This window comes from Etheostoma cragini, chromosome 11, assembly GCF_013103735.1.
Source record: "Etheostoma cragini isolate CJK2018 chromosome 11, CSU_Ecrag_1.0, whole genome shotgun sequence".
Classification (NCBI taxonomy): Eukaryota; Metazoa; Chordata; class Actinopteri; order Perciformes; family Percidae; genus Etheostoma; species Etheostoma cragini.
The window spans coordinates 22,992,087-23,002,916 of record NC_048417.1 but is presented as its reverse complement, the minus strand read 5'-3'; the positions used below and the strand labels follow the sequence as shown (position 1 = coordinate 23,002,916).

The 10,830-nt window shown below is 41.5% G+C and overlaps 1 protein-coding gene across 1 annotated transcript in view; it reads left to right on the top strand.

Annotated features, from left to right (window-relative positions):
- LOC117953277 (gap junction gamma-1 protein-like) overlaps positions 1-9,179 on the top strand; it is a 34,338-nt gene extending 25,159 nt beyond the window's left edge. The window contains exon 5 of the transcript XR_004658587.1: positions 9,165-9,179. The gene's annotated coding sequence lies outside the window, so the exon portion shown is untranslated. The remainder of the gene's footprint in view (positions 1-9,164) is intronic.
- The last annotated feature ends 1,651 nt before the right edge of the window (positions 9,180-10,830 follow it).

Sequence of the window (10,830 nt, the reverse complement as noted above, 5' to 3'; positions counted from 1 at the left end):
GCTGCGTCCTGCTATGTCCTGCTACGTCCTGCTATGTCCTGCTACGTCCTGCTACGTCCTGCTATGTCCTGCTACGTCATGCTACGTCCTGCTACGTCCTGCTACGTCCTGCTACGTCCTGCTATGTCCTGCTACGTCCTGCTATGTCCTGCTATGTCCTGCTGCGCCTTGTAATGCCGTGCAGTGTCCTTCAATGCCATGGCTTACTACAGACTACTATTTCTAGTCACTGTTCCGTTATCTTTTATTGTGACTGTTATTACCACTAGTCATCACACCCCCAACCGGCCCCGTCCGACACCGCCTACCCAGAGCCGGGGTCTGTCCCAGGTTTCTTCCTAAAAGGGAGTTTCCCTCGCCACTGTCGCACTGTTGCTTGCCCTGGAAGGGACTGCTAGAACTGTTGGGTCCTTGTAAATTATAAAGTGTGGTCTAGACATACTCTATCTGCAAGATATCTTGTTATGAATGGATACTATAAATAAAATTGAATTGAATTGAAATTGTTTGGGCCAATGCAATTTACACAAGACTAGTAAACAGAATGCATGATTTAAATTGAAAACAATGAGGGGAGATGGATTATTCTATTTTTTCTGTAATTCTGCATTATAATTTTGCTTACAACTTTTTCATTTTTATTTATACATTTGTTTTTTTTAAGAAAATGTTTTGGGCAATTTAGCCTTTGATAGACAGGACAGCTGTAGACAGGAAAAGGGGGAGGGGGACAGGGAAGACATGCAGCAAACGGCCACAGGTCGGACTTGAGCCCTGAGCCGCTGCGTTGAGTCTCTGCATATGGGCACCTGCTCAACCAGGTGAGCTCCCCGGGCACCCCATTTTCATTTATATGTTAATACGTTTTAGGCCCTGTTAACACCAACACAGGTATTTTCACTGAAACTGAATTATGAAACTCTGGTCTGACTGAAAGTTAAAGCTTGTTAACAGCACCACAGGTCAGTCATCCGATGGCTCACACTCAGACAAGATGTTGTTGTTTTGGATTACTGTGTATGGCTGCATGTGCCAGAAACATGATGATCAACATCCGGCCGTGTTTCTTGCAGGGGACATGACCATTGACAATTTGAAAGGCCTGAATGGCAAACCCTTTGAAGAGGCAGTGTTGAACACATTTGACTGCAGTCATCCCATACCTCCAGGCTCCAGGCAGTACTTTAAGTATCTCCAGGACAGAGGGCTGACCAGCTTCAAAGTGCCGCTCTCATGGGCTCAACTCCTGCCTACAGGCCTCCCCAGCCAACCGCAGCAGGCTGTGGTTACCTGTTACCAGACCCTGCTCAAACAGCTGCTGGAGGTGGGCCTTCAGCCTCTGGTTATCCTTCATGGATCCACAGTGCCAGATACTCTGAGATTAAGGTATGGAGGCAGGGAGAGCCAGGAGCTGGGAAAGATGTTCGAGCAGTATGCAGAGATTGTGTTTGGAGAGTTTGGAGAGCCGGCTGATTCCGGGTGACACTTAGCAGATCGGAAAAGCTGAGAGATGCAAAACACTCTTGAGGCACACACCAGTATTTAACCGACTGTTTCCTAGAAGATCATTTTGTTGCGTTATGTGCCGAGCCATGGACAATACTGTGTAGTCAGAGAGCTGAAGATTATTGCTTTCTTGTGGAAAACATGTGGCTTCTAAGGAAGTGATTACATAATTAGAACACTATGTCTGGTCAATCATTATGCAAATGTTCTAATTTCTAACCTAGTATACCTCCCCCTCTTAAATTCCCACATTATGTAGCCTTAAATGTTTATCAATTGCCAGCATTAGTTACTAAAACAAGGCAGCAGCAAATGTTTTGGGATAGTTTTTACAAGGATGTATAATAACGTTTTGGTCTTCTTTGGTTTTCAGGTAATATGGATGAGAAAAAGGCTTTTTGTAATTAGAAATAAAACCTGGACACCAACTGCTTTGACACAATTTATCCCAGTGATGACCTACAATCCGACCAGAATAAGAAGCAAAGTAGAGTCACTTTGGCTTCTAATCACATTTTGGAAGTGTTCTTTCTTATCTTCTATTATAGTTATCCAGCTTTATTAGATACCATTAGATTATTGTTTTTTATGGTTTGGGGTTTTACTTTGTTTTCTATCCTCCTTCTGTGTGTTCTTTGGTCCTGTCTTGTCCTGTCTCCTCATGTTTGTGTCTTGTGTTGCTGTTCCATCATGTGTTCCCTTCTGAGTGTCTGTCTGTAGGTTCGGTTTCCTGCTTTATTTTGAGTCTCATCCTGTCTTCAGATTTATTTCCTGTGTCTTCCCGCTCATGGTGATTACCTGATGTTTCCACCTGCTTCCCTGCCCTCTTGTCATCTGGCCCTCGTTACCTTGTGTGCTTAATGTCTGTGCTTCCCTGTCTCGTCAGTCTGTGTGTCAGTCATGTGGAGTTCCTGTCGGGACAGTTTTCATTTTGCATCCCTGTGATCCATCTTCACAGTGTCTTTGTTCCTGTTTTTGGTGTTCTTTATTTTCTCTTTGTAGATTTTTGTTATTTGGATTTTTGGACCTTGTTTTTGTATTATTGAATCCCTGTTCTTGTTTTTGAACTTTTTTGCTATTTAACATCCTGCAAATGACTGTCCTGCCTTCTTGCCTGTCTCTGCATTTGGGTCATGTCACAACACTTAGTTACAGTACTTATGGCAGTGCTTGATGAGATAATGTTTTCCATATCTGTTTATCACACCAAAGGTCATGATAAAGGATTGGTAAGCAGAGGAAAGGAGAATGTGATAACACGTCAGGAAAAGTTCAGCTTAATGTTATCTTCATCGCTACAACTGTGTAGATATTTTGGTCATTTTTCCTTTATCCTGATCAGAGCTTTGTACCAGTTTACATATAAAATATTGCTGATTGACACAGGTGCAGAAAGAAAGCAAAGGCCCAAGATGTGTTTTTAGGGTTTGAAAAAACTTGTTATTGACACTTAAATATAACATTTTAGGAACATAAAAATCTGTTATTGTAAATTTAGGATTTTAGGTGGGTGAAATTTTGAAAGCTGTGAACTCTACTAGGTAATGACATTTCTGTGCCTTTACTTACTATACTGAAATCAATCTGTAAATATTGGATTCAACTGTGTGCTCCCTGGTTTGTCAATGGAATATACAGTATGATGTAAGAAGACCATGCCTGTGAGGTTTTCCGATCCCTGTGTCACTGTCAGTGATTGACCTCTGGATGGCGCCAGAAAATCATTTTCTAAGCAAACACTTGACAGTTGTTGCAGTACAGTTTCATTTATAAATATTAATATCCAACTGAAGTTACTTAAAGCTATAGGCTAAAGACGGGTATGCATCGAAGACAAATTAAGAAAACAAAACAGAGATCATTTTCAGCTATTTAGCAGGGTGTGCATCCATTTTTTGCTCTTTTACTACCAGTTTGATCAAGGGAAGTAAAGTATTCAAGATCCTGATAACTTTAAAGATACATACATACATACGTTCATTGTTGGGATTGTGAGGTCCTTGGCCTATAACCTGTCTCATTCTGATGCGAGGCTTACAGAATTTCCCAATAGGACTAATAAAGCATTTCATTAAAATCTATTTTATAGGTACATCCTCCGTCCCCACTGAGACAATAAAAATTCAACACAGGCTCCACTGAGTTGAATTTGTAAAAAGGAAAAATGCCTTGCTTGTTAAATATTCTTTTTTTGCCTTAACATTGCCCAGTACTGGTCTGGGATTTGAACCCATCGAGTCTCAGAACACAAGACACCATCTCTAGGCTTTCGGTTGCCACTTTTCCACCAATCAGGCTTGAAAACCCTAACAGCCTGGAGGAGCCAGTCAGTCATGTTTCTCCCACTCAATACCATGATCCACACAAACAGCCCTTCTCCGCCAAGAGGCGCGTCTCCTCCACACGGTGACCCGCCATCTCAACAGGATGTACGCAATAATGCACGCTGGGTGTCTGTTGTGCATGCTCTCCACTGCTTGCGCCTCAACAGCTCTGATCAACAAGGGGTCTGTTCAATATCTGAAACCCCGGAGTCTTTCAGGATGGGGTATGAGTCAGACCAGAGGAAAACATATTCGCTCATAGCTTTATGAAATGTTTTTAGGTCAAGTGGATTAACTGCCAAAAAAAGTAAGGACTTGCACATGTAGGAGTGCCTGCCGATCTGTGAGTTAAGTACACTCACATACATTACTGACAAGACACAGGAAGTGTAATTGTTATTATATAATTGCACTCAGTATGTGCAGTATATAAAACATGACAGGCTTAATGCAGAGTATCAACATTAACTCAACATCATTTTTTCATCATTACAATCCAGCAGCATTGCATAACAATTTGCACGTATGAAAGTATGTGTGTCTGTACATAAAGACGTCGCAGGCTATTCTTTATTACGTATTGTGTTGCGACACAATCGTCTGCATTTTGAAATGTTGAGTCAAGTCATCTTCATTTATCTATCAAGCACATTCAAAACAACAGAAGTTGACCCAAAGTCCTTTCCAGTCAAGGCAGATGGTTTAAGAAACATTACAGAGAGAAAAGGTACATAACAAGCAACAATACAAAATGTTATACAAATCAACTGACATGATAAGCCAAAGTCAAGTAAAGAAATAGGAAGTTAGGAGAGAAGGAATCAAATCAACAATAGATTACAAAAGCAGTAGAGGGAATTGAAAACAAGTGATGATGGTCATTGGCAGAAGCCAAGCAGCCTCAAGCGGAACTGAAAGGGAGTGAAAAAAGGTAGGGATTTAAATTTGAGTTCAATTTTTCAATTGTGGAACAAGACTTAATGTTGGACGAGAGGCTGTTCCAGAGCCTGGGACCAGCACCCGAAAAAGCAAAGTCACCTTTGGTGAAAAAACGGACAAAACCTTTGGTCTTACAGTACATTACAGTCCTCGGATGAACCATGAGACACTCATAGCCTCTGAAAACTATTCAACTATTTTGCATCACATTTAAATTTCATCTCATATATGCCTTTGGCCCTTCAAGACACTTGTTGTACTGTGTCCATGGCAATCTCACGTGCACAGACAAACAAACACAGGCCATATTCTACACATCTGCTGCTCTGCACTGACTCTCCATGGTATTGGCACAAAGATGAGACTCGATGTTCTGCTGTTGTTTTAATCAAATGCTTGCTGGGTGGAAATCTCCCCTTTGTGTCATGGAGGCAGAGTGATGGTGATTGCAAACTGCTGCATGCCATCCTTTGCGCCCTAGTAGGCCCTGATGGAACACTTAAACTCGTCGAGAGTTTCTCAAAGCAAAGGAAAATGGTTAGAACTTCAATCTAAAGGGTCTGTTATTGCTATATATTCTGGCTGCGTGTGATGGGTACTTACATTTTACATCTTGACTTTGAGTTTTTTGCAACACAGATGTTAAGGTTACAGTAAACAAAACAGGAATATAAAATAATCATGAATGTTCAACTATTGCACAAAAGGTTCTGTCAATCATTTTTACCTTCAGTTCAGTGAATCAAAACATGAACAAAACCTGTCCTAATATGCACAACTCACTGCTTTGTCCCAAGGTGTTACAATGAGTATGACTCCAATCGTTGCATTTGAGTTGTGGCAAAAAGCCAGAAACATCTGTAAATAATTAGTCATAAATGGTTGTCGGGTGTTGTTGTGTCTGCTTCCCGTGGCAACCTTTAGATGTTAAAATCCAGGTTGGTGAAAAGCTGTGTTTTACTTTACAAGTCTAATTAGTAAAGCACATGCTCTCTCTCTCTCTCTCTCTCTCTCTCTCTCTCTCTCTCTCTCTCTCTCTCTCACACACACACACACGCTCAAACGGGTGAGAAAAAAGAACATTTTTGGGCCCTTTTACACCTGACAATCTGACCTTTTAGCTGTGAATGTTGGAATTGGATGTCGGCAGGTAGTGTGCAATGGTTTTGTTGACTGTTTTAGCAGAAAACAGACACCTTTTTGCGGCCAAATACGATGCCATAAGAGCAGCGAGAGTAAACCAGAAGAGAAAAGAAGAGGCAGCTAAACATTAAGCTCAGTGAAGACAAGGGGAGCTGCACATTCAGGTGATAACTTCCCCTTTCACATTGTCACATTGTTTTCACATTGTCATTTGATGCGTTGGTATCATAAAAATATTGACTGGAGTCACTTTAAGATCCTTACTCAGGGCTATAGTCTTGCTTTTATTCTAAATTGTTGTAAAACTCAGAATGTCGTGTAAATGTACAGGTTAGTTTGAAAGAAGGCCTAACTGACAGTACCGGCACAATTCACGAAACAGGATACCATCATCTTTGGACGTGAAGACATCTGCCACCCAGATGTAAATTGTGTGGCTGCTAAATCAAGCTATAAAAAAGCATGCACGTCAACACTACTTATACAAGCCTGCTGTCAAACTACTAAAGACAAGCTTTTAGTTATCATACGGAAATAAAGTACACCTCATCAGGTAACAGGCTCGTATTAAGTTTGAAGCTGTTACAAAGCCAGTTAGAGACCACTGCTGTGTTAGAGTAAAATCTCCTGAGGGAATCCTGCTAACCCAGTTTGACATCACCCTATGTTTTTTTATTGAGATCATTATCACAAATATTACCTTTGACAGAATCAATTTCCTTGTTTTGTGCTCTGTGGTGCCATATCGGCTAAATGTTGCATTCTTCCTCCGCGATTCCCACTTCACTGGTCCCCGCACGAAATAAAGCAGGAATGGAAAGTGGAGCAGGAAATTGAAAAGAGGGGTCCTGTTGTGTTGTGGAAACCGCTGTGCCTACTTCTATTTCCTCTGAACATGCCAGTCTCGTGCACTCACCAGATGTACGTGTGCACTGTCTAATAATGCTCAATGTCCTTGAGGGGAAAATTCTGGCCAGACGTGTAATGCAATATTCCCCATAACACTTTCGCTGATTCATTTTCATTGCTAGGGCACTGACATGGAGGTGGTATGCCATTTGGCATCCTCGGCCCGGCTGGGCTCATTCTTCGTGCAGCCTGGTTGGCTGGAGCACTTCAAAGGACATGTGGCAGGATGGCACACAACAGCTGGCATGCAGCTTGGTTTGTCTGTGTGGCTTCCAGGTTGCTCACTAATGTTCACTGAGTGCCAAAGCCAGTTTAGAGTCTCTGGTGATTATCACACTTAATTTTTTAGAGGTGAAAAGAGAAATGGGAGTTACTAGAGTCTGTTTTTATTACAGTCTTCTTTTTCTGTGTTAGCATTCAGAGGGAGACAGACATTATTTGAGAACAGACCTTACTAGACACAGACACAATTTTGCAAATTATCCACTTTCAACAAGTTTGATTGTCTAAAAATTCCTTTTGGAATAACAAATCTTGCTTCAACAGCACAAATGTATTCAAGCAAGATTAAAAATTTGTTACAACAGATCAAGAGTAAAAAAACAAAGGGAAAAAAGGTCATTAGTAAAAATGCAAATAAAGTAAATATGTCCATGATGGATAATTGCTGAGGATAACACTAATATACAAGACAACCTTCACAGGTCGGCAATTATGTAACAGTCCATGACTGTACAGTTCTGACAAGATCATTGCAAAGTCATGTGTATCCCCGCTCACAGAATGGATGTGAACATCCTCATCTGGCAGGTTGGATTGTTTAAAACCTCTAATGAGGTCTGGCTGTCTGGTGTGCCACCGGTCTACGGGAAACAATTAGCAACATCCTCACCGTGACAGGAAGTAGTCTGCCATTCCTCTGCTGAGCTCGCTCACCCTGCTGAGTCCAACCTGTGCTACTGACTCCTTACCCAAAAACAAACTAACAATGAGGAACTTTCACGATCATCACGGGTCAAACTCAATATCACAAAAAATGCCACATTGGAAAATGACAATAACATCAAGGGCCAGACATGTATAGTTTATTAACATGTTTTTATTTAATCGAAAAAGTAAAATATCTTTAACTGTATCGTTGGATGTCGCATATTGTCTTCTGACTTACAGTCCTAAAGAAGTCCGTAAATTGTTCCTTAGCCATCAAGAAAAAAAGCGCTCTTAAGGGCAGAAAAAGCAACAAAAAAGATGAAAAATAAATGTTGAAAAAAGAGATGAAGCAACAAAAACTAAGCAGGCCAAAATTTGTTGTGAACCAAAATCAATAGGCCTGAGCAGGCTGGATCAACACGTGTGACGTAGAAGATTGATTTATTTCAGTTCTGTGAGAGTTGGCTATAAAGGTGTATATATTGTAGCACAGCCTGTGTGTTAAAAGTCCCCAAACACAGGTCACCTGGAAGTTAAAATCAAACACTCCTTCATGGGAAGACCCCGCCCCTTCGGGTGAAATCAATCCCCTTAATTAAAGTCTACATGTACAGCCTTCCTCTCTTTGGTCCCTCTTTTCCACCTAACCGTGATGTCAGTCTTGTCAGTTGATTTGCCTAAATACTGGTTTGATTATCATTAATGCACACAGGTTATGTTTGTATTTGTTGTTAAACCCTCTGAACTCCCTGAAATGAATCCAAATGAGTCACTGACTGTGACTCATATGCCATTCACTGCCTCCACTGCTGCACCTGAGTGAGACCGTTAAATGTAGAGAAACTCAAGTGGGAGACAAGCTTGTTCCGATTTTCAGTATTAAACCGAGCTGTGGTATCGGCTGCAGCGATGGTCCCAGTTTGGGACTGAACATTTCAAAACAGGCTTATGACAACCAGGCCACAAAATGCCTTCTCAGAGGGAACCGCTACTGTCCTGAGGTCCATTTCTGGATATTCCAGTATGAGGAACTGTCTCTGAATGTAAAGGGACAAATCAATGCCTTATTGGCTGACATTTACAGAAAGCAGAACAGCCATGACACAGCAATATTCCCACCAATGGAGCTCAGCGCAGATTCTTTCAGTAAGACTTCTAAATAACTTCAATCACCACTAGCTCTTCCTAAAACCATTCATCTGTTCAGAAGCGTTCACGTGGCCACACATTTTTTTATCCAATCACAGTACGAGATCCTGCTTTATATGTCTTCTCACTTGCTATGAGCTGTCTTTTCAGGGACACGTTCAAGCCTCCTCCTCCCCTTCCACCGCCTCTAGTCACCAACTACAGCAACCTGAGTTCCAGTCAAGTCATGCATTCATTCTCCAGGTTCCTCCACCAGCATCACCTGTGTGTGTGTGTGTGTGTGTGTGTGTGTGTGTGGGGGGGGGGGTATGTTTGTCTGACAGAGCGCATGGCTGCCATCCCTGTAGTGATACACTACCTATTTTAGCCTTAAAGTCCGACCTTTGATGTTGCAGGTACATGTTTATTGAGTTAATGTTATGTTAATGATCACAATATTCATCTTCCCGTTATTCTAGCCATTCCTCATATTTTTAATGTTAACCCTCTCTCACTCTCTCACTGCAGAGTCCTTAGGGCCGTGGTTGCAGTGTGGAGGGGGGTAGTCTCCATTCAGCGGCCATGTGCATGACACAGAAGCTGAGCTTTACAGCACAGACAGGCTGCCCTAGTCACTCACTGGAATGAGTGACTCAACTCAGAGGTGGCATGTCTGTGAGCCAATGACATCCCTGGGTTATAGAAGCCTATTTTTAAAAAATAGTACAAAAACAATATTCAATGACAATTTTATCCATACAGATACTTAGAGAGTATCTGTATGGAGCTTTTAAACTGACTAGTCAGCTGAGCCACCCCTGCATTGTAAAGTTCCAATTTGAGGGGTGGGCTTCAGGCCTGTCTAGCAGTTATGTTTGCTCAAGGTGGAGAGAGTATGAGGTAAACTGAGGGTGCAGCATAAGTCTGTAGGATGCCCTCAGAAATGACCTGTCTTTAGGTCAAAAAACAATGTTTTTATAATGGGATCTTTTTGACTCTTACGTCAACTTTGATGTTGGTGAAAGTGTTTTTGTTTTTCCTTTCCTTACTTTATTTTTGTAACGCTATTTTGCCTCTGCGGCCTCACTTGAGTTAACAATTATCCCAACTTCATGATTACTAGCTACATCTACCCCTTTAAAATATTTTTTGCAAGTCTAATCTCCGAAGACTCTGTACATTTCATGTGCAACAAATCTTTGCATGTCTCTCCTGACTGAATTGGTGGCATGGCACCAGGGATGGCATTGTCTGTCCGTTGGTTGGTTCACCACTTTGGTCCAGACTGACATACCTGAAGCAGTATTGAAGGATTTCCATGAACTGTGTGGCAAAGTTATCCATGCAACTCTAGGTTCAGTCCTACAGATTGGGATCATCTCATGCCTTTCCTTGAGGTTGAGGTGTTCGGCTTTGTGTCCAACTCAGGAAGAATTGTAAAACATTTGGTTGCCTGACTTTGTCATATCGCCAAGTTCCACAATCTTATTAAAATGTCCTTTTGCCCAGTACTTTGATTTTTGCTAGCTGTGTTTCATGCTTAGTTATGCTTGCTAAAACTGCTAATTGAAAGATGTTAGCATGCATGCCGAACAGAAATGGGTCGTCACGGTAAACTTTAGCTGCTAGCATTTCATTGTGAGCATGTTAGCTTGGTGATATAAGTATTGTACAACATCACCATGACAGTGAACTTGCTTTTATGGGGAGTAATGGAAAACGTGATGCAGGCAGTAAACGTATTCCTTAGTGATGGTAGTGATTACACAGAGCTAACTAGATCAGCTGCACATGTCTGACAAATCAAACTTCCTGTTGTAGCTGGGGTTCAACCTCGCTGTCAATATGCCAGTTCTCTACTTAATTGCTATTCTTGATTTGAAAACACAATTAAAATGTTTCAAGGGGCTCTACATTAAAAGTACTATCAGGGAACAAAGGCAATAAATGA